General features: G+C 38.9%; 1 protein-coding gene across 2 annotated transcripts in view; it reads right to left on the bottom strand.

Annotated features, from left to right (window-relative positions):
- Window positions 1-22,754, bottom strand: part of PTER (phosphotriesterase related) — a 57,830-nt gene extending 35,076 nt beyond the window's left edge. Inside the window, exon 1 of one of the 2 annotated variants that reach the window (XM_070726581.1) lies at window positions 22,475-22,754. The gene's annotated coding sequence lies outside the window, so the exon portion shown is untranslated. The remainder of the gene's footprint in view (window positions 1-22,474) is intronic. The other variant, XM_070726580.1, reaches the window with a different exon arrangement.
- Window positions 22,755-25,406: the final 2,652 nt, after the last annotated feature.

Below are 25,406 nucleotides of genomic sequence, written 5' to 3'. Positions count from 1 at the left end.
AGCTGTTCACTTTCCAAGGGGGGCTGCTGTGGCCATGGCTGACCACCAGGGGGCTCCCTCGGCAGGCAGCGCTGCCCTGGCAGCTCGTTAGCTTCCAAAGTAAACTGATCATGTGCGTCCACCTTTTGTCCGTCTCTGCTTCTCTCGCTCCGCAGCTGAAAAGGCATGAAGGGGGAGGGGAGGAAAGGCTTCCCTGGCGTCCGTCCCCTCCCCCCGCTGGTTTGTTTTGTTTTATTTAACCGGAGGGACCAGCCTAGAAGTGGCCACAACGCCCCATCACCCTCCTCAGGCTTGCAAACAGCCGCCCCCCCGCCCCGTCGCACAAGCCAAGCACGGCGGTCAGAGGGTTGCTGTCATGGCAGCAGGGGCCTGCTGATGTCAAACCCAGCGGCGCCGAGCAAACCTGACTGCCCGGGGAAGCAGCGCATTTGAAAAGCACGCTGTTTCCCTGGGTGGCCGGCTTTGCTGGCAGGCACAGGGCTTGATGTCAGCAGGACCCTGCTACACCAACAGCAATCTCCTGACCACCGTGGTCCCCGCCCCCCAGCAACGGACTGTTAACGGCGCTGTAAGTCACCCGCGGGCCGGATAAATGGCCTCAGTGGGCCGCATCCGTCCCATGGGCCGTAGTTTGGGGACCACTGCCCTACTCTTTTCACTAGAACTATTTCTAGTTAACAAAATAATGCCTCCAAGGAGATTTCCAAGGAGATTTCTAAAGTGTGAATGATTAAAAGCAAAATGCTTCTTTGGGGTAACCTCTGTTCATTTTAATTAAACTCAAGTTGCCCAACTCAGAGATTAATCAAGTACTCTTAGTAAGATCCAGCCTCTAGCAGCCTAAAAGTCTGACAAAGGTTCAATGACCTGATGTATATTTATAGTCAAAATAAAACGGGAGAAGAGGCTAATAATAACTCTTTTTCCCCTTAAAATATATTTTGCCACTTTTCATTAAAATGGCATTTTAATATCAATCTAAATTATATTTTAAATATCAATCTAAATTCTACATCAACACAAATCCTTCCATTGATTCTTTATCTAATTCTAAATGTAAAAACGTCTTATGAATTTATACAGATGAAAAGTATATCTTTATGCTCCTAAGTAAGCAGATATTAATACCTGATTGAGATTAGGTATTAGTAAAGAGGATGAGATGCTTTTAACCCTTTGACTTGCCCTGCAATTATACTTCCGAATCCCACACAATTCACATGTGCAATTGTTATTGGCAAATAAAATATAAATTGGCATTCTAAAATCATCTAACGTCAACATCTTAAGGCCAGATGAAGTCCAATCTTCAATCAATCAGACCATTTGTGGCCACCACAGCTAGGACGACTTTTGCAAATCGTTTTCCAGGGTCATGGGTCAAGTGAACTTGTAGCACTTGGTGTCAGCAGGCCCCTGCTACCCCAAAAGCAATCTCCCGACCACCGTGGTCCCTGCCCCCCAGCAACGGACTGTTAACGGCAAATTACCCTAGGGAATTTGCTACACCCCCACCCCCCATTTATTTACAGGTGCCTCCATTCCATTCCATTGTATTCTAATGGTGAACAATATAAGACAGAACAAAATAAATGTAATTTTAAAAGCTGGAAATATCTAAAAGTTATTTTAAATTTATACATTATTATTTGTCAGGCCGAAGTTTTCCTCAAAAGCATGGGACTGCTACACTATAAATAAATATAATGTACAACGGTATAAATTAATTGTAAAAAATGGTAGGATAGATTTACATTTTTGTACTATTTCTTTATAATAACTATGAGGGTCGCCCATAGTAATAACTATGAGGGTCGCACCGATTTCTTTTCCTCAGGCTACAGTAATGGTACGAATGCGAAACTTTAGATATAGATTATTTGAATTTTCAGGAGCGTGTGTGTAAATTTTGTGTTTCTTCAGACAGATAGCATAGCTGCAGCAGTGTTTCAAAATGGGGTCTGTAAGTGATGTACGTTAAAAGCTGCGTGTCGTCATTAAATTTCTCACCACGGTAGAAAACTGTTGGGAACATACAAACATTTCTGTACAGTTTATGGAGAATCTGCATGAATCGGAATAGATGTCATTCGCGGTAGACATCTTGAGAATGAGGAAGAGGTGATTTGCACTGTGCAGAAATAGCTTCGTGACCAGAACAAGGACTGGTACCAACAGGGCACATACACCCTTGTGTCTCGCTGGAGGAAGGCCATAAAATTGGAAGGAGATTACATGGAAAAATGGGGAATGTAGAAGAAACATCATTCTTTCTTGTGTGTAAGTTTCATTGTGTACAATAAATAAGTGTTGAAGAAAAAATGTAGTGCATTACTTTTTGGGCAACCCTCGTAAATCAACATGTCCCAGATTATTTCAATCTGAAATGATGTATGCTATCTTAGTTTGTTTGTTTGTTTGTTTGTTTGTTTATTTATTTATTAGATTTGTATGCCGCCCCTCTCCGTAGACTCGGGGCGGATAACAACAATAATAAAACAACATATAACAAATCTAATATTCAAAATAATAGTTGCAAATAGTTGAAAGAGCAGGTGGAGGAAGTTAGCATCTACCCTATCCTAGAGGAATAAAATATTTTAGTAAATATTAGAATATTAGAAAGGCAGAATATTATATTTCCCTGGATAATAAATGGATAGAAATATTTAGGCAGGAAACAGATTCACTCCTAGTAACCCCCACAATGGGCCATCAAGGAATGGGCCCAACTCACTCATTACTCCCCACCTTTGTTAGCCTGGGCCAATCTATTCTACATAAATAAATTAAAATAAATAAATAAATTAAATAACAAAGATCCCTTCCCTTCAGGCAGACCCATCTAGCAAACAGAAACTTACCAGGCGTCACTTGGGAAGATTGCATCAAACCTGGGACACAGACAAATCCTACAGTTACCTAAGTTCTCTGCCCCCTGGGTGTCTGACAGCCAATGGGATACATTTCTTACACAGGAACAGAAAACTATTAAGGTGGGGCCCAACACAGGCACTCTAAGCATCTCGGCCCTTCTCTTTTTCTTCAACATCTTTGAGCATGTGACCCCCTTTTCCCCAGGACCTCAAACCATGAGGTATAACAAGCAGGAAGAGGGAGATTATGATCCCGCTATATAGAGCGCTGGTGAGACCACATTTGGAGTACTGTACTGTGTTCAGTTCTGGAGACCTCACCTACAAAAAGATATTGACAAAATTGAACAGGTCCAAAGGCGGGCTACAAGAATGGTGGAAGGTCTTAAGCATAAAACGTATCAGGAAAGACTTAATGAACTCAATCTGTATAGTCTGGAGGACAGAAGGAAAAGGGGGGACATGATCGAAACATTTAAATATATTAAGGGGTTAAATAAGGTCCAGGAGGGAAGTGTTTTTAATAGGAAAGTGAACACAAGAACAAGGGGACACAAACTGAAGTTAGTTGGGGGAAAGATCAAAAGCAACATGAGAAAATATTATTTTACTGAAAGAGTAGTAGATCCTTGGAACAAACTTCCAGCAGACGTGGTAGATAAATCCACAGTAACTGAATTTAAACATGCCTGGGATAAACATATATCCATCCTAAGATAAAATACAGAAAATAGTATAAGGGCAGACTAGATGGACCATGAGGTCTTTTTCTGCCGTCAGACTTCTATGTCCTGCTGTCCAACATTGAACCATCTTTCGAAACAGACTCCAGGCTTCTAGTGTCTTTTTCCCCACGTGAAACAAAACCCTGAAGGATATTTCTTACAACATAGGTCTTATTATTATATCAGCATAAATTCAATAAATCCAATTTCTTTAAGACTTCCATCAACTTCTCAAACGTCTGACACTTCTTTTAGTAGAAAAATCTTGACAGTATAAATCAGTTTCCTTTTCCTGTTCTTGGTTACAGAGATTCATAGAGTGTAATATAATTTCAGAGGAATTACGCAACCATACTTCTTTTCTTATCACACTACATATGTTAGCCAGCTAAGCAATGCAAAAATGTATGTGCCATGTCCAAATATATTTTTAGGAACATCCATTTTCAACAGAGCCTGAGTGCCACGAAACTTAAGATACCAGTTTTATTTTAACCCTAGACAACCTGGGATCCGCTGTGACATTCTTTCAGAGATATTGCTTACCTAAACATAGAAAAGTAATGACCACAGATGAGCAATGGAAGTGAAATCAACTTCCAAGTTCCTGCTAGATTACCCATTGATGTTGCTTATGGGAAACTAGCACGGGGCATCAGAAATCACTCATTTTCTTAGGCTGATGTGCAAAATTCCCTGCCATCTTGCTATGGGGAGGAGTAATAAAGGGGGCCACAGACTATAAGAAAAACAAAGGAAGTTGAGGGAGAGACAAAGAAAGATCAGATTGCTACTGAATCAAACAAAATAATTTTAATTTATCACTTAAGCCAAAAAGCTCTGAATGTGACCTGTGGAAAGTTAATGGCGCATACAGTACAGTTTTCATAATCACTAATTAATTTAATCTCAATCTATAAAACATTAGAATAGTGAAGTTTAAGGAATGTGTTTTTTTATTTTCAAACAGGCATCTTTTTTTAATAATAATAATAATAATAATAATAATAATAATTATTATTATTATTATTATTATTATTATTATTATTTATTAGATTTGTATGCCGCCCCTCTCCGTAGACTCTGTATTTTTATAAAAATACAGAAGAATGTCATCAGAATTGTTTCTCAAAATACAACAATATACACATATTTATTCTGAACATGTATGTATCAGAATAATAATTTACAGATTGGGTTAGCTAGAATTAATGATAATATTCGATATATAATTAGTCATAAGTCATTCCAAGTTAAGATAGACCCCTAAAATAATTTACAATCCTATTTCAAAGTTACAGTACTCCCGATGGTCATTCGCCCTTACTGACTGCAGGGGTGCTGCAGCGCCCCTACCTCTCTCCCCTTATCCTAATCCCCTCTGGGACCCCTCTGGCCTGGGGCTTATTAGGTATATATAGTTACTCATTGCACACTTACATTTTTAAGACCTCCAGACTTCAATTATTCCTGGATTATATAGCTGCCTTCTGGAAGTTGCTGACATTTTGCTGACACTTCCCTCCTGAACCTTATTTAACCCTTTAACATATTTAAATGTTTCGATCATGTCCCCCCTTTTCCTTCTGTCCTCCAGACTATACAGATTGAGTTCATTAAGTCTTTCCTGATACGTTTTATGCTTAAGACCTTCCACCATTCTTGTAGCCCGTCTTTGGACCCATTCAATTTTGTCAATATCTTTTTGTAGGTGAGGTCTCCAGAACTGAACACAGTATTCCAAATGTGGTCTCACAAGCACTCTATATAGTGGGATCACAACCTCCCTCTTCCTGCTTGTTATACCTCTAGCTATGCAGCCAAGCATCCTACTTGCTTTTCCTACCGCCCGACCACACTGCTCACCCATTTTGAGACTGTCAGAAATCACTACCCCTAAATCCTTCTCTTCTGAAGTTTTTGCTAACACAGAACTGCCAATGCAATACTCAGATTGAGGATTCCTTTTCCCCAAGTGCATTATTTTACATTTGGAAACATTAAACTGCAGTTTCCATTGCTTTGACCACTTATCTAGTAAAGCTAAATCATTTACCATATTACAGACCCCTCCAGGAATATCAACCCTATTGCACACTTTAGAGTCGTCAGCAAATAGGCAAACCTTCCTTACAAAACCTTCCCCTATGTTACTCACAAACATATTAAAAAGAATAGGACCCAGAACAGATCCTTGTGGCACACCACTTGTAACCTGTCTCTGCTCAGAATACTTGCCATTAACAATAACTCTCTGATGTCTACGCTTCAGCCAGCTTGAAATCCACTGAACTATCCAGGGATTAAGTCCAATCTTCACTAATTTATCTATCAGCTCTTTATGTGGAACTGTATCAAAGGCTTTGCTGAAGTCCAGATAGGCAATATCCACGGCACCACCTTCATCCAACACCTTTGTGACATAGTCAAAGAAATCAATGAGATTAGTCTGACATGATTTCAGTAAAGCCATGCTGATTTGGGTCCAATAAGTTATTGTTTTTTAGGTGCTGATTTATCCTCTTTTTGAGTAGAGTCTCCATAGTCCTTAAATTATTGTTTGCTATAATTAATTTAATATTTACACATTATTTCAGGCCATAAAATTATTAAGTGGTGACTGTTTGCTTATTTCTTCAATGAGTATCATCATCATCATCACCACTACCACCATCATCTTCATCATCATTTTAGTCACTGACTATCCACGGCAGGAGGAAGGCCTTTTCTGCATATTTCCAACAAATACAGTTCTGAGATTTCTTTTATTTTCTTTGATTGATTGATTGATTGATTGATTCATTCATTCATTCATTCATTCATTCATTCGCCAAACATGTACAGAATAATAGTTTGTAAAAAGAAAACATAAGTAAAAATAAATGATAAAAGAGGACAATAGGGCAGTAGGACAGGGAAGATAGGCACAATAGTTTTATGTATGCCGTTTAAAGACATCTTAGAAATGGGAAGAGGTCAACTGTAGACAATCTAAGATTAAAGATTTTGGGGTTTGGGGAAGAGTCAGGTAGCGCATTCCAGGCTTTGATCACTCTATTGCTGAAGTCGTATTTTCTGCAGTCAAGTTTAGAGCAGTTTACATTTAGTTTGAATCGATTACATGCTCATGTGTTGTTGTGGTTGAAGGTGAAGTAGTCATAATCAATTGGGCCTGCAATACTTGCTAATGTTATAGTTCCATCTTGTTTTAGGTCTCTTTTGTGTACGCTTTTTATCAAATCCGCCCCGAGTCTACGGAGAGGGGCGGCATACAAATCTAATAAATAAATAAATAAATAAAATAAATAAGTGGGATCCATTCTATGACTGCCTTAGTTCACCTGCCATCAGTTCTTGCTATGTGACTGGACCATTTCCATTTCAATTCTTTTATTCTGCCTTCTGCCGCACGAATCCCAGCGACCGATTAGGTCCCACAGAGTGGGCCTTCTCCGGGTCCCGTCAACTAAACAATGTCGGTTGGCGGGCCCCAGGGGAAGAGCCTTCTCTGTGGCGGCACCGACTCTCTGGAACCAACTCCCCCCAGAGATTAGAACTGCCCTTACTCTCCCCGCCTTCCGTAAACTCCTTAAAACCGACCTTTGCCGTCAGGCATGGGGGAACTGAAACACCTCCCCCGGGCATGTTCAATTTATGCATGGTATGTTTGTGTGTGTGTTTGTTAGTAAATGGGGTTCTTTTTAAATCTTTTTAAATATTTTACATTTATTTGGATTTGTCATGATTTGCTGTATCTTGCTGTGAGCCGCCCTGAGTCTGCGGAGAGGGGCGGCATACAAATCTAAATAATAAATAAATAAATTCTCTTGATGATATTGTATACTTTCGTTTGTTCCCTAATCCCCAAGAACTAATGTAGTCTTTCTATCTTGTCTTGTAATACTGAGCACGCATTTTTCCATGGCTCTTTGTGCCACTTGTAGCTTTTGTGAGTATCCATATTTCACTGTTAAGAGCTGGCAGCACATACTAATCTAAAACTTTTATCTTCAGGCATAGCAGGAGGTTTTCTTGAAAATTTTGCTAAGCTTGCCAAATGTCTGTCAAACACATTTAAATTCAATTTCCTTTATTGTATCACCTTCCACTGAAATCTGTTGGCCAAGGTATATGTAGTGCTCTACTATATCTTGTTATTCTTTTGATATTAATTTTTTTTAATGAATTTATTAAACATAGCTTGGCTATTTTTCAGGTATATTAAGAAGCCAAATGGTTCTGCTGCTCTGTGCATTTGGAATTTGGCTTCATGCGTTATCAGTATCAGTACTCTTATCAATAGCATAAGAGAAGTCGTACTTTCGCAAAAATTAAAAGTGGACGCAGGGTGGCATTAGTTCCAATAGGCTGCTATGGTTTATTTTACATTAACCTACTGAAAAGCATACTGATGCTTTCTGTGGCAGCCCAAAATCATGTAAATTCATCATTCCAGACAATATAGAAACATAGAAGTCTGACGGCAGAAAAAGACCTCATGGTCCATCTAGTTCAGTGATTTTCAACCTTTTTTGAGCCGCGACACATTTTTTACATTTACAAAACCATGGGGCACATTGAGGGGGGGGGCCTAAAAAAGTTTGGACAAAAAATTATCTCTTCCTTTCGCTCTATTTCTCCCTCCCTCTTTCTCTCCCTTCCTCTTTTTTTTCTCTCTCTCTCCATCCCTGTTTCTTTCTCTCTTCCTTCTTTCCTCTTTTTTGCTCTATTTCTCTCACCCTCCCTCTATGTCTTTCTTTCTCCCACATTCCCTTCCTCTCTTTCTCTCTCTCTCTTTCTTGCTTTCTTTCTTGCTCTCTCTTGCTCTCTCTCTCTCTTTCTTTCTCTCTTATTCTCTTTCTCTCTCTCTTGCTTTCTCTCTCTCTTGCTTTCTTTCTCTGTCTTTCTCTCTTGTTTTATTTCTCTATCTCTTGCGTTCTTTCTCTGTCTTTCTTTCTCTCTTGTTTTCTTTCTCTCTCTCTTGCGTTCTTTCTCTGTCTTTCTCTCTCTCTTGTTTTCTTTCTCTCTCTTGCTTGCTTTCTCTCTCTCTCTCTCTTTCTTTCTTTCTTTCTCTCTCTGAGCTTCACGGCACACCTGACCATGTCTCGCGGCACACTAGTGTGCCACGGCACACTGGTTGAAAAACACTGATCTAGTCTGCCCTTATACTATTTTCTGTATTTTATCTTAGGATGGATATATGTTTATCCCAGGCATGTTTAAAATCAGTTACTGTGGATTTACCAACCACGTCTGCTGGAAGTTTGTTCCAAGGATCTACTACTCTTTCAGTAAAATAATATTTTCTCATGTTGCTTTTGATCTTTCCCCCAACTGACTTCAGATTGTGTCCCTTTGTTCTTGTGTTCACTTTCCTATTAAAAACACTTCCCTCCTGGACCTTATTTAACCCTTTAACATATTTAAATGTTTCGATCATGTCCCCCCCTTTTCCTTCTGTCTTCCAGACTATACAGATTGAGTTCATTAAGTCTTTCCTGATAGGCTTTATGCTTAAGACCTTCCACCATTCTTGTAGCCCGTCTTTGGACCTGTTCAATTTTGTCAATATCTTTTTGTAGGTGAGGTCTCCAGAACTGAACACAGTATTCCAAATGTGGTCTCACCAGCATTCTATATAGCGGGATCATAATCTCCCTCTCCCTGCTTGTTATACCTCTAGCTATGCAGCCAAGCATCCTACTTGCTTTCCCTACTGCCTGACTGTACTGTTCACCCATTTTGAGACTGTCAGAAATCACTACCCCTAAATCCTTTTCTTCTGAAGTATTTGCTAACAGAGAACTGCCAATACAATACTCAGATTGAGGATTCCATTTCCCCAAGTGCATTATTTTACATTTGGAAACATTAAACTGCAGTTTCCATTGCTTTGACCATTTACCTAGTAAAGCTAAATCATTTACCATATTACAGACCCCTCCAGGAATATCAACCCTATTGCACACTTTAGAGTCATCAGCAAATAGGCAAACCTTATACTTATATACTTAGCCATGACAAAAATTAAACAATCCTGGCTGAACAGAATGTTAATATAACACATTTACTATAGTCCTTTAATAGTTAAGAATGATCCACTTATAGTATAATCTTTTGATTGAATGATGGTAATTACTGGCTGTCTTGGCTAGTAATTAAGTTTCCAAAGAACCATAATTAAAAAAATAAGGTGCTATTCCAATAAGCAGTTATTTAATGAGATAACAACTTCAGTCACAATTTTTATTATTTAATAAAATTTATTTTATTTTTATTAAATTATTTATTTCTTATTTCAAAAAGAGGGAAGAACGCATCTTTCAAAAGAATGAAATCAAACTCGACTGCAAAATTTTAGTTAAATCTGTCATAGATTCCTTTACAAAAGTGCAGTAAGTCATCTATAATCTAAAGTTGGAAAATATTTTACCACTTAGCCAAAAATAATTTGTTGATGGACAATACTGCTTTACAGTACAATTATAATATTTTCATCAACTCCCATAAAGCAATCAGTACCTCTGAAAATTACCTCAATTTGTTAATGGGCTGAATGAAACTGAAGTTAAATACAGTGGTACCTCTACTTACGAACGCCTCTACTTACAAACTTTTCTAGATAAGTACCAGGTGTTCAAGATTTTATTTGCCTCTTCTCAAAAACCATTTTCCACTTACAAACCCGAGCCGGTGAAACTGTAACCGGAAAAGGCAGGGAGAAGCCTCCATGGGGCCTCTCTAGGAATCTCCTGGGAAGAAACAGGGCCGGAAAAGGTGGGGAGAAGCCTCTTTGGGGCTTTCTAGGAATCTCCTGGGAGGAAACAGGGCCTCCACCCTCCTTGTGGTTTCCCCAATCGCACACATTATTTGCTTTTACATTGATTCCTATGGGAAAAATTGCTTCTTCTTACAAACTTTTCTACTTAAGAACCTGGTCACAGAACGAATTAAGTTCATAAGTAGAGGTACCACTGTATGACGAAAGAAGCATACATATGCTGGTAAACATAAAATTAAACTGAGCAAATAAGTTCATTTCTCTTTGTAGGGACTCATTCATATTGTTGAAATTACAGTTGTCCATGTATTCACAGATGGAGGCTATGATCAAGAAAATCCTAGCAATAAACAACACAGGATGTAAGTTACATGCAGAATTTTGAAGAAAAGAAATAGTCCTAGATGCATCATGCTTTATTGCATTGTAATTTCATCTACAGCTTCACCTGCAGCTCTTCTGAAAAGAATCAGATCGAGCATTTCTTAATTACATCCCATCCTGACTACTACAATGCAATGTATGTTAGATTTTTCAGTGGTGGTCCAGAAAATTGCAATTAGTGCAAAATGTGTCAGGTTGCTAATTAGTTCAAGGAATAAGGATCATGATGTTTATATTGAACAATCTTTACTAGTCACAGTAGGACACAAGGTATGAACATCAATTCTTAGAGACCACCCTGCTCAGCTACTAAGATCTTCTGGAGAAACTATTTTAAAGGTTTCAACACTGTTTGAGTTCCATTTTTCTTGCATGTAGGAGAGGTCCTATGTTGCTGTCAAATTATGGGCAGCACTTCCTCGGTAGTGTGTTCAATCCCCTGCTCTCTGCTAGATCAGAAAATATGGACAGATAAACCTCTTTTGCCAGATATTGAAATTTTAAATTATTTTACCAGCTTCCTTAATTGAATCTGATTTTTAAATGTTTATATTCTATTGTAATTTTTTTGAATTTTAAACTACAACCAGACTAAATGTGCAACAGCCAAAGGGGAGATAGAAATCAAGTAATTGATTAAATAAGTAAACTACCCACATTTTAATGCTAATGTATTTATTTCTTCAAAAAAGAAAAATGAATACTTCCTTTATTAAACTTTAAGTTTAAAGACGGGAGCTACTCTTTCGTCTACAGAGAGGGGCGGCATACAAATCCAATACATTATTATTATTATTATTATTATTATTATTATTATTATTATTATTCAGTAAAGCATGAGGTATCAAGGAGGTTTTTTGTTCTTTTCAAAATCCTGCATGTACCGTAAATTAAATCGTATGTTATTTATTCCTAGGATTTAAAAATTTTCTATTTACATTTTTATCCAAACAATTCACCTTCTTCTGTATTTTTAATACTGCCATACAAATCAATGGAAGGTGACAACCAGACATTTAATCTGACACATTCAATAGTAATAATGTAAAATTGTTGGTTTTTTTCAAGTATCATGCTTTAATTACAAAATGTCAAAGCATCCAACATTTATTTATAAGCATATTTTGGTCATTTCTAGTCTATTGCATCGACACTAGAAGCTCTGGAATTCCTACTTTTGTAAATGAAATGTTTTTGTCTGCCCTTATGTAAAATATCTTATCATCAACAACAATTTCCAATTCCATATCATCTTTTTCTAAGTTATTTTTTTTTTTGCCAAGGTAAGATATGCAGAATAAAGTTACATCAGAACAATTCTTAATCTGATGTCATGGGGTATTGATTTTAAATGCCTGGTTCTCTATACACATTTAAATTAGAATGGTATATATCTAGTCTAGTCATGACACTTATTTTCCAATGTTATCCACAAGGACAGTGTTCAATCAAGAAGTCAGGGCTGTAACTTTTCAATTTATCTGCATCACCAACTCTCATGGTACCTGACACTGAATGCTGGCTTAAATGGAAGCACTGGTCTCAAAACATAGCCTGCTTTTGACATATGGCTATATACTTACCAAATCATTAATAATGGTAAACAACTTTATTCATCATGCTACTATTCATCTTTCAGTGACTCAGAATTTGTTCATAATTCACCAACTAAACTTACATTCTACAACAAAGCTGTCAAACCCCAAATGTCACTTTTTCTAGGACCGAGGGATAGTCATCTATTTTAAATCAATTAAGATGCTATGCTTGGCAGCTTTTGCAGCTTTTTTAAGCTAGTCCCTACTGTTTTGTTAGGCTGTAAACCCATTAAGTACAACCAATATTCTCTTGTTCCCCAAAAATGTATACTGCTAATGTATATTATTATTAAAGCAGGGGGTGTGAAACTGGCGGCCCATGGGCCAAATACGTCATATGCAAGCCATGCCCATTCTAGTTCTGCAAAGAGAAAATACATCACAACATGTCACGTGATGGCAATGTGATGCGGCAAGTTTGACACCCATGCCTTATAGTGATGATTATTAATGGCTGTCCACAACTGACAAACTGAGTCACACCGAGAATCACATGTTCTACTTGCTGGGGTCCTTTTTTAAAAAAAAAAATATTATTTTTCCACTTTACTAACAAAAGAAAAAAAGCAACATATCAATGTGATGTTTAAGTAATCCATCTCAAATTATTGTTTAAATTCACATCTGGAATTTCAGAGCTTAAAGTTCAATTTCACTGCATGATTCTAAATGAAGCATCTCCAACAGATGGTGATCTAGTCTCTGCTTGAAGATATCCTTTGAAAGAGAGAATATAGCTTCACTGAGAATCAATTCCCCTGTCAAATTGCAGTTAGTGTTGGCAAAAATCATTCTTACATTTAATAAGAATCTGCCTTCCTATAACTTAAATTCAATATTCCATGTCTTGCCCTCTTCAACAAAACAGAATAATTTTATGACATCCTTTCAAATACTTAAAAAGTGCTATCATTCTTAAGTGAAGAATACGGCATATGTCTATTACATTTCAATCTGTTATATCTTAACCTTGTGATATCATTTTCAATTGTATTTCTTTTTTGTGCAATAACAGCTATCTCATCCAATTTTGGGTCATTTCTACCATATTAAGTGTCTGAGGTTCCCTCCATCTAAGTCATTAATAAAAATTACTGAACTGCAGAAACTCAGGATGAATTTTGTGGTACTCAGGGACCACTCGCTTTTGCATGATGAATAATTTACTTAATTTATTTGAGTTAGCGTTGATTCATTGAGACTGCTTAAACAAGTTTTCTTGATAAGATTTCCTCCCTAGAGTTGAGAAAGAATATTTGTTCTATGATTGCCTTTTGTGCCCAAGGCAAGACTAGAACTCACAGTCTCCTGGTTTCTAGCCTTAACCATTACACTAAATAGGCTTTTAACCATGGGTGATTATTCTATAATTTTTAACATCTATTTAATGTAATTCTTATTCGGATTGTGTGGGACGTGTTTGATCTGTGACACCTGATGAAGTGGATAACGCCATGGGAGCTGTGAGCTCCTCCACCTGGTTTATTGGACCTGTGCCCCTCTTAGCTGGTCTCGGCCAGCAGGGAAGTGACACAAGGCTGGATCCAGGAGGAGATTAATGCCTCCCTGAAGGAGGGGTCCTTTCCACAACTGCTAAAGGAGGCGATTGTGCGACCTCTTCTCAAGAAGCCGTCCCTGGATCCAGCTAATTTGAAAAAACTATCATCCTGTCTCCTTCTTTCATATGAATGATTGTTGAGAAGGCGGTGGCGCTCCAGCTCCAGCGGTGGATGAACCCGACCTTTATCAGTCGGGTTTCAGGACCAGCTACAGCACTGAAACTGCTTTGGTCACGCGGATGGATGATCTCTGGTAGACCAGACATAGGGGACATTCCTCTATCTTGGTGTTTCTTGACTTCTCGGTGGCTTTCGATACCATCGACCATGGTATCCTTCTGTGTCAACTGGAGGGGTTGGGAATGAGAGGCACCATATTTTCTCCTTTTACCTCTCTGGTCGGTCGCAGTCAGTGTTTGTAGGGGGATAGAGGTCAACTCCTAGACCTCACCTTTGTGGGTCAGGGGTCAGTTCTCTCCCCTTCCTGTTTAACATCTATATGAAACTGCTGGGTGAGATCATCCAACGGCATGGGGTGAGTTACTAATAGTACACTGATGACACTCAACTGTACATTTTCGCCCCATGTCAATTCAGCGAAGCAGTGGACGTAATATGCCAGTGAGGGTCTGGATGAGTGTCAATAGACTCAAGCTCAACCCTGGCAAGACTGAGTGGCTGTGGGGTTTGCTTCCCAAGGACTTGTTCCATCTGTCCATCCATAACTGGGGGAGAGGGGATTTTAACCCCCACAGAGCAGGTCTGCAACTTGGGAGTTGTCCTAGATCTGCAGCTGAAATTTGAACCACATCTTTCAGCTGTGGCAAGGGGGAACTTCACACATGTCCATCTAGAGCACCACTTGCAGCCCTATTTGGATAGGGATTCAAACAGTCACTCATGCCTTTGTCATCTCACGGCTCGATTACTGCAATGTGCTCTACATGGGGCTACCCTTAAAAAGCATTTGGAGACTACAATTAGTTCAGAATGCAGCCATGCCAGCTGTTGTGGATATGCCTAGGTATACCCACATAACACCATCACTCCGCGAGCTGCACTGGCTTCCTATCGGTCTCTGGAAGCAATTTAAGGTGTTGATGATCATCTATAAAGTCACACATGGCTTATGACCAGATTATTTATGGGACCATCTTCTGCCTTACACTTCCCAGCGGCCAATGAGAGCCCATATGGTTGACCTTCTCCAGATCCCATCGGCCAAATAGTGTCGACTGACAAGAGAGGCCTGGGGTTTTAATTGTTGTATATGGTTTTATTGTGTACATGGGTCAGAATCTGTCAAGAGTTGGACGGCCTATAAATTTCCCCTCCCACTCCTTTCATGCAAGAAGGGAGGGGTCACAAGAAGACAATGGCAAAATCTTTATGTCAGGAGAGAGGCAGCTCTGTACCTGCCTTCATTTGCACAGGAGAGAAGCCACATTCTTTTGTGTCCTATTAAGACCCTCCTTAAGCGAGTGGCTGCCCACCCTGCACGTGCTTTTGCTGCACTTTGGAGCTCACTTGAGTAGGGAACTCTTCTGGCCCAACCACAGCCAGCCAAGGAGACACGAAAGGGGGAAGAAGATCCCTCAAAAGGAAGCCCCCACGGGGTGGTGGTGATTATTTCTCAGCAGAGAGAGAGAAAAGGGGAGAGAGATGGAAGGAGAGAGATGGAAGAAAGAGAGAGATGAGGGCAGGAGAGAGAAAGAACACTGGGAGAGGGAGGGAGGAAGAGAAATGGGAAAGGGAGAGAGAAAGAGAAATGAGAGGGAGGGGAAGAAAGAGAGAGAGAGATGAGAGGGAGGGAAAGAGAGAGATGGGAGAGAAAGAGAGAGGGAGAATAAGAGAGAGGGAAGAGAGAGAGAGAGAGATACCTGCTTCCAGGGGAGGGCTACTGCCTGGACCGGGGAGGGGGGAATGCAGTGGAGTAGCAAAAGCACCCAATTTACACTGAAAGATGTTGAAAGAAAATGCATGGCGCCCTGCATAAGCCACCCTCATAGTGTGGTAATAAAATTTCTGGAAGCCCTTCACGGCTTGCACTCCTAACCCCTAACCCAGGGGCAGGAGTGGGCTACTGTCCGGATGGGGCAGAACACAGTGGGTTAGCAAAAATGGAGCGCCACCCTAGAGCATCCAATTTGCACTGAAAGATGTTGAAAGAAAATGCAGGGCGTCCAGCATTAGCCACGCCCACAGTGTGGTAGTAAAAATTTTGGTAGCCCTTCACTGCCTGATTCCCATAGAAAAGAAAACAGAGAGCCACAAAACTTGGGTAGGTCATGTGACTCAGTGGGAGTGAGTGACGTTGAGTTGACCAGACCCGCCAGGTTTTGTGGCTCTTGGTGTTTTGTTTTCTCTAGGAAACTGGTTCAAATGGCTCTTTGAATGTTTAAAGTTGCCAACCCTAGACGATAAGTATTCTTAACAAATCCATATTGTGCTCTGGTAGCTGCCATACTGATTGATAAGCACATTGAAACAATTTCTTCGCGATCCACTCTAGAATCCTGCCAAGGATCAATGTCACACTGACTGATCTGCAGTTGTCTGGATTCTACTTTTCCTTTTTTAAAAGATAAGGATCTTTGTGCTCCATCAGTCATCTGGTACTTCATAGTAATCCATGATTTCAGCTGTCAGCTAGTTTCTTGAGTACCATATGAAGCAGTTTATCTGATCTGGAGACTTAATTTCATTTAAAGTAAACATGTCTTGACAATATTTCAAGCTTCAATTCTGCCACTTTGTAGTGTTTGGAAATTTCCATTGAAACAGCTACCTTTTTTTAAAAAAAAAAGAAGTTGAACAAAAATACAAGCAGACCTACCCTGTCTGTCTCTGACTCTATTTTGCCTTCTTAAGCAAATTCTAGGCATATCAGGATAGCACACACAGTATTAAAAGCATTAATAATATTAAGTTGACGCTATACTTTTTTTGTAGTTTTCATCTAAATGCCTGTATTGTAAGATATCCATAGCATTTTCTCCAAGCTATATTGTTTAGGGGAGTAAGAAGATTCTACCTGGAGAAGGCAACTTTCAAAGTAATAAAGACCCAAATCATACAGGATCTCATAGGTTACAACCAGTACCTTGACATTGGCCCAAAAGCCTACTTTTGCAGTGTTATTCTGATAAATCAGCTCAAGTTGGTTAATGTGCAAGCAGTTGCATTTTGGGTCAGCTACAATTTTTAAGTTACCGTAAAGAATGTACTGTAGTAGTGTAACTTAACCCGAGTTACAGTTTCAGCAATTTTTATTTCAGTAATTGACTTAACTGATGAAATTGGCCAAAGGTTCTTCTGGATGAAACAGCTTTTACTTTTTCCAGCAAGAAATCAAAGTCCAAGAAAACAACCAAACTGCACACAAGCTTTTGTAGAGGCAGTGCAGCTCAGAGCAATAGTTGAACAGCTCAAGAGTTTATCCACAGTAGATCCAACTTAAGGAATCTAAATCAAAACCAATTAAAACTAAAGATAGAAACATGACCCCATTACCTGTCAACGTCTCAACAACTTGAAGATGTATGGACTTCAGTTCCCAGAATTGTCCACCCAGTATGACGGAAGAATTTTAGACTTATTTTTAAAGTCCATACATCTTAAAGTTGCTTAGATTAAAAAATACAGAAATAGCGAAACTATATACAAACATAGAAACATAGAAGACTGACGGCAGAAAAAGACCTCATGGTCCATCTAGTCTGTCCTTATACTATTTCCTGTATTTTATCTTACAATGGATATATGTTTATCCCAGGCATGTTTAAATTCGGTTACTGTGGATTTACCGACCACGTCTGCTGGAAGTTTGTTCCAAGGATATAAAGCAGTACTTCCTTTGCTATCTGTTAATATTTTGTAATCCTCACTTTTCCTCTTATTTATAACATAAATAATTGTAATTTATTGTAATTATTGACACAATTTATTAACCATTTTGAGATTTATCTTGTCAATATTAATTTATACAAATCTAGACTATCTGTGTATATTCCTTCTGGGTTCTTCTGGTATAATTTCCTAGACATATTCTTCTCAAAGCTCAGTAGCTATTTATGCTGTTATCTCCCCCCCCCCCTTTTTTTTCATGGAAATTGTTTGAAATGGTGCTTATAATATTTCTTTTCTTAGGAACTCCCATCTATCTGAAACTCTTTTTCCCATTACGAGTCCCTTATGATAGCATTCCCAAGGATTATTTATGAAATAAAATATATACTGCTCAAAAAAATAAAGGGAACACTCAAATAACACATCCTAGATCTGAATGAATATTTTCATTGAATATTTCATTTGCACAACTATTCCATTTGCACAACAGCATGTGAAATTGGCTGCCAATCAATGTTGCTTCCTAACTGAACAGTTTGATTTCACAGAAGTTTGATTTACTTGAAGTTATATTCTGTTGTTTAAGTGTTCCCTTTATTTTTTTTGAGCAGTGTATATATTTTTATGTGTAACATAAGCTATCTTTTCCAAACATTCTGCCAGAAGCATATAAGATCAGAGGAGAAATAAAACTTTCAACATTTTGACTGCATGGATTTTTGTAAAAATAAAATAGAAAATCTCAAATGAATGATTTTATACAGGAAGTAAGACAAGATGGATGGACCATGCACCCATCTCCTTCTGCCAGCTGACAAATACATTGATCCACCAGCCTATTTAAGCAGTTTTCTTCCCTCCCTTGCTTTCTTTCTAGCGGGTGCCACTACTAATATAAGCTATTTATAAAAATAAATAAAATAAAATACCATAAGGAGCTCAGCAGGGAGCAACTGCTCTGTTACAATCTTGGCTCAGTCCCTACTGCCAATATACCGTACCTATCTAAACATTTCCTATGATGAATATTAAGTCCTCTTGTAATGAAAGCTGCCTGCCCAAATTCCTCTTTGCTTACAAGAGCATTCATTTTCATATATTAGAACTGTGAAGGCTTCAGTAACAGTACTAGATTTGGACTGAAAAAAACCTGTATAGCAAATAATATGCATTGTGGTAATACATACAGAGTCGTTGAGGAGTTGGGCGGCATATAAATTAGATTAATAAATCAATCAATTAATAAATACCAATTATTTCAGCTTACATCTGATAGCCCTACTAGGCCTCTCTCTGTGTGTGTGTCTCTCTCTCTCTCCTTCTCTCTCTTTTTCTTTCTTTCTCTCTCTCTCTCATCAAATTCTATCACAAACCAAGACAGCCGTATTACATAGTAGTAGCAGAAAGAAAATGCTGTGAATGAATTATAAAAGAAGCACTGCAGCATAAAAAATATGTAAGAAGCAGAAGATCAATACAACATAATTTGCCAAAATGGCAATTTACCAATGTGCTTATATCGTATGTATTACTCTATTGAATTATGTGTAAACCATTTATCATTCCCTCTAGATTTTAATGGGTTTGTAAAACCTAATATATTCTTCATTTCTCATTGATATATTAAACAGCCTGCCCTTTTACCCAATACTGTACTGTAGTCCATTACATCTGACCTGCCAAAATCTGGATAACCATTAGATGGCAGCCAAGGGGTAGAACAGTTATTCTCATAAAGTGTGAGCCATCTAACAGTTTCAAATTACAGTGTTCCCTCGATTTTCGCGGGAGATACGTTCCGAGACCACCCGTGAAAGTTGAATTTCCGCGAAGTAGAGATGCGGAAGTAAATACACTATTTTTGGCTATGAACAGTCTCACAAGCCATCCCTTAACACTTTAAACCCCTAAATTACCATTTCCCATTCCCTTAACAACCATTTACTCACCTTTATTACTGATATTCACCATTGAATAAGACACTTTGTGATCCTGATATTTATAAACATAATTATTTATTAACAATAATTATTTTTTGCAATAATAACGCTGATTGGCTGAGCTTTCGGCCAATCAGCAATGGCAGACGAAAGTTTGGCAATGACGTATGACATCATCGGGCGGGAAAAACTGTGGTATAGAAAAAAGCCCGTGAAGTATTTTTTAATTAATATTTTTTTTAAAAAACCGTGGTATAGGCTATTCGCGAAGTTCGAGGGAACACTGTACTTAGTATCAATCTAATTAGGTGGGGAGAGCCACTTACTGTCTCATTCTCACAAGCCAACAGTGAGTTGATAAAAAATCTATCTGTTATCTTAGCATCCTCCCCCAAAGCTTTCAAAAAGAGCACTATGGCCGAGGCAGCAAATACCATCTTGCTATTTTAACCCTATCCTTTGGACACTTGTAAAAAAATATTATTCAGTACAAATCTCCCACACAGTAAGAAGTAACTGATAGACACAGGTGGTTTGCAAGAACGGGTCAATGACTGAAACATTCAAGTAAATAAACCAAACACCAACACAAGTATTAATTCAGAAAACTGACATTAGTGTGGTTACCAATTATAAATACATGTAAGATATAATAACTGAAACAGTGATTTTGCAGAATTAATTTTTTTAAAGTTCAAATAGGAACGACAAGGATAAATATTCAAAAAGGGTTTTGTTGGACCATTTGTCCCTAGCCCCATAACCACTGGAAACTGAAGTGTATTCTTGTCCATAGCAATGTTGACATGAAAGGAGAGTTAAAAAGGCAAGACAGCAGATACTGTATCTGCCATCTTGCTTTTTTTGATCCCAACCTTGCAGACATCACTGCCTGACCAGGTTCACATTAAACATTGTTATTAAGCGTAGAATAGATTAATTCAAGTATAAAATAAATATTCTTTTGGAGTAAATTTTCCAGTATAACATTTACTGTATTTTTTGAGTGTAAGACACACTTTTTCCCTCCCTAAAAGAGGCTGAAAATTCAGGTGTATCTTTGTATGTAGCTTTTTAAAAAAAAGCTTTCCCCCCCATCCCTAACTAGGTGCTAATGATCTTCCCATCTCTTACCTTGAAGATTCTTTCATTGTTACTCTTTGCAAAGAATATTTTCAAAGCCCTACGCTCTAACTTGCCCCAAAAGTTTCTCTGCAGCCCGAACCAGGTACAAACGATGTTCCCAGCTCTTACCTGCCTGCAAGCTCTTTCACTGTTGCTCTCTGTCAAGAATGTTTTCCAAGCCCTCTTTGTAGTTTTTTGCTCCGAATGTTTCTTTCCAGCCCTAACCAGGTGCTAACAATGTTTCCAGCTCTTACCAACTTGCAAGCTCTTTCATTGTTACTCTTTGAAAATATTGTTTTCCAAGCCCTAAATCTTTGCAGGTTTTTTTTCATTGCTCTAACTTGCTCCAAATGTTTCTTTCCAGCCCTAACCAGGTGCTAATGATTTTCTTAGCTTACAAGCTCTTTCATTGTTACTCTCTCTGAATAAGGTTTTTAAAACCCTAACCAGAGAATAAAACAATGTGCTGAAGCTGACCAGACCAAGGATGCTAGCCAGATGAATAAGCAGATTATTTCTCCTATTTTCCTCCCCAAAAACTAAGGTGTGTATTATACTCTGAAAATTACGGTAATTAAGACCTTAAAATTGGTGAGGATAATATATTCAGAAAAGCACTTTGTGAACTTGTGAGTAAATAGTGATCACTGATGATATTACCCAGTGCAGTTTGGACAATGAAACATTTTCAAGAAAACATCTCAGAGAACATCAAAGACTCCACAAAGGCATCTATAATTTTCACCTTATAGTTAGCCCAAAATATCCTATGCTCTTAAAATGAACATATAGGGAAGGATGTATATTTAATTGAGTGTTCTGCTTTTTTTTTTTTGTTCTTTTCATGGACAAGAATAGCAAGACATTTAATTTTCCTGTGTCTTTTTGCTGCCACTTAGTCTTGCAACTCAACATTGTCTGTCAACTTTCCCCCCCCCCAAAAGTTGATCTGTATGTCACCACTTGTAAATCAAAAGAGACCTAGTATGATGTAGTGGCTAAGACTAGCACCTGGGAAACCACAGGATATTCCAATATTGCCTTCAGCACAGAGCCAGTTGAGTGAACTTGAGCCAGTCACTGTCTTTCAGCCCAAGGCAGTAAGCAATGTCAAGTCATGTCTAAAATCTTCCCAAAAACATTGCTGGGACTAGTTCAGGCATTTGCTAGGAGCTGAAACTGATTGGAAAGCACACACAAAAAGTATTCAGTGTGAGTTATTACTATGAGCCTACTTTTCCTTATTCATTTGGAAAACAGTGAACAAAGTTATGAATATTAACTCTCTGCCCTTTTTGAGTGACAGCAGGAATTCCAAAGATACTGTACATTTGATGGATATCTCAAATACACACAAGACGTTTTGACTATCCAATTTATAAATTACAACTTTGCTTAATATACGGTGACAATTTGCAAATTCAGATTCCGTAATTTCATTAATTCAGACTAAGCATTCTCTAGTGAAAAAGTACAGAAAAGGGAAGTCTGTCGGCTGTAGCACAACCCAGCGATTACTTCGAAACACAACTTGCTTGCGCGGCAGCGAAAGCGCTCGCCTGCCCGGACCCGACCATTTCATGACGCCAATAGCACAAAGCTTCTTTTCGGGAACTTCGGGGGTGTCACTGCCTTACCAAACGGCGAAGAAGAAAGGCCGGTCTGCAGCTCGGCGGCCTAAATCGTGGGCTCTTTCTTTTTCGGGACGGTCCCAAGGCCTCGCTGCCTCGGTTCGGGGAAAGGCCGCGTCTCCCGCTAGTCAGCCGCCTGCTTAGTTTCACTCTTATTAAGGCGTCAGAGCAGAGGATTGACAGCTCCTCCGCCTCCCACCGCAGATTTAGTATCGCGCCCGCGGAAGGGGGCCTCTGAGCGCCAATGCAACTCCGCCTCCCGCCTTGGCCTGGCCCAGGTGGAGCGGCGTCGAGCTTGCCCTTGGTTAGCGTTTCGCTGGATGAAAAATGGGGCAGAAATGCAGTATAAGCGGCCTGACAGAAAAGCAAGGCCGGCGTGTGTCGGACTGCCCTCTGGGTATGGCCAGTAAATGAAAAAGACTTTAACCTATTTACAGTGTATTTTCAGGCTCAACATCATTTTTTTCTAAATCCATGTTGCCAGCCTTAGAAACATTAAGATGTGTGGATTTGAACGTCTAGAATTTCCTCACCAATCTGTATAGTCTGTAGGACAGAAGGGAAACGAGTGAAACATTTAAATATGTTAAAGGGTTAAAATAAGGTTCAGGAGGGAAGTGTTTTTAATAGGAAAGTGAACACAAGAACAAGGAGGCGCAATCAGGTTAGTTGGGAGAAAGATCAGAAGCAACCTGAGAAAATATTATTTTACTGGAAGAGTAGTACAGTAGATACTTGGAACAGACTTCCAGCAGAAGAGGTTTGAATTTAAGCATGCCTGGGATAAACAGATATCCATCCTAAGATAAAATACAGGAAATAGTATAAGGGCAGAATAGATGGATCATGAGGTCTTTTTCTGCCGTCAATCTTCTGTGTTCTATGTTTCTATTAACGGGAATTCTATGAGTTGCCATTTACAGGTTAATGTTTCTGAGGTTGAGAAACACAATTGTCTAACAAAGCCTGCTCTCTGAAGAAATGTCACTGTTGAAGTTTTAGTGGCCTGTAATACTTGCTGCCTAATTGCTCTGGTTGTTTGATAAGGGTAATTTTGATATGGCAATTTGATAGGGCTGAATTTTGTTATGGCGGATGAGAAGGTGGTGGAAAATCCCAGGACTTTTAAATTTGGAAAGTACAAACAATTGCTTTTCAATCCCTGCCATAGAAGCTACAGGGGATGCCTAAGAAATCACACTGATTCAAGGGAATCTAACTTTACGACTTCCACATGCTTACTTAATGTTGATTGATTTTAAGGTGGCTCATTAATGTGCAAAGTGGACCTAGGGCTGTGCTTAGGACCTTTAGCAATTGTATTGTGCCAGCCCCATACCCTTTAGGGAGAAAAGGGAAGGAGCATATGGCCAAGTGTATTGAGAGCAGGGTTCCATCCAAAGCACACTTCAGTGTTTGAAATCACCAGGTGCATTTTTTTTCAGTGGATTAACATTTGTATATTAAGACATATATTACTATTGAAATATATTCCACTTTACCCTTATGCACCTGGTTACTTAACTACTAATTTTACTGTTCAAAACATTAAATTAATGCAGATACAGTGAAAAGAAAGGAAGCTCACAAGGCTATTCTTCTCTTGGGCCCTTATAGTCTTGAAGGTTCTGCAGTAAATCCATTAACTTATCTGAGATTTATTTCTGTGTAAAAGATAACTGAGATATAGTTTCAGTAATATAATACTAATACAGTATATAGTTTCAGCTATGTTGGTGATGCAGTCATGTGCTCAACTAAATTATTTTGAAATTTCATTTTGGAGATGCATTTCAAGTGCAATAACTTCATCTCACCCTGGAAAGTTGGCATCCTTTCAGAAAAAGCTTTTATCATTCTTGTATTAACTGTTAATTTTAGTTACATGCGATTCCACTTCCAGAGACATAAACAGATTGCAACAGAAACATCTGTCCCCAAATATTATCATTCTTCATCTGTGATCTTCTAGAGAGAGATAAAATATTAAGGCAATCTTTTTTGATTGGTAGGATTAGAAATAATCTAGAACAGGGGTGGGCAATTAATTTTGCCATGGGGCCGCATGAGAAATTGGGATGGTTTTAGAGGGCCGGACTAATATAATTAACTCAGTTCTACCCAATACTGTAAAGACCCAGATCCTGGCCTGACTTAAACACCCAGACTCACTCTACAGACCCCTAATTGTTTGCTTTACGGCAATATGATGCACCACAGTCACTGCTCTGGAGTGTTTGCGTGGTTTTGTGCTTGGCCGCTCTTGGTAGGAGGTCGGGGTCCGCTCCAGTGCAAGGATGAAAGAGCTCACCGCGTCTGCCGGGACTCCTCCGGTTCCTGCTTTCCTCATAATTCATCAGGAAAGTAGGAACAGGACAAGTCCTGGCAGACGCAGTGAGCTCTTTCATCCTTGCACTGGAGCAGACCCCAACCTCCGCGTACCAGTCACAGATAGCGGGCGGGACAGTCACAGACAGCGGGCGGGCCGCACTTTGCCCAGATCTGACCTAGAAGCATCCTCATTGATTTGATTCATTCATTTTTGTAAACCATAATATGATTTATTTTGTTTTGGATTGGCACATTGCATAAATTTGACACTTTCTCCCAGTTTCATTTGACCTAGCATAAAAACAAAGTCCGACAATTTATTATTTCTGATATGATCTCATGATATCACTTTTATCCCAACCTAAACCAGGTTGTATACATAGTGTTTTTAAAGCAGTTTTCTGCTTGACTAGATAGCAAGCCACAGCAGCCTTTACTGTGTGTATAGTCTGACATATTTCACTGATCTTTTAATTGGTGGTGCAATCACTGACTTATAGTAGTGTGATAGCCCAGTATCAATTGCTCATTTTAGCTAAATACAGGCATACCTTGTCCCTTCTAATCTCTAGATACTATAATGGAGCAGTCAAGATTTTTAGAAATC

Source organism: Erythrolamprus reginae, chromosome Z (genome assembly GCF_031021105.1).
Source record: "Erythrolamprus reginae isolate rEryReg1 chromosome Z, rEryReg1.hap1, whole genome shotgun sequence".
Lineage (NCBI taxonomy): Eukaryota > Metazoa > Chordata > Lepidosauria > Squamata > Dipsadidae > Erythrolamprus > Erythrolamprus reginae.
The sequence above is the reverse complement of the archived record's forward strand: the minus strand, read 5'-3'. Positions and strand labels throughout refer to the sequence as shown.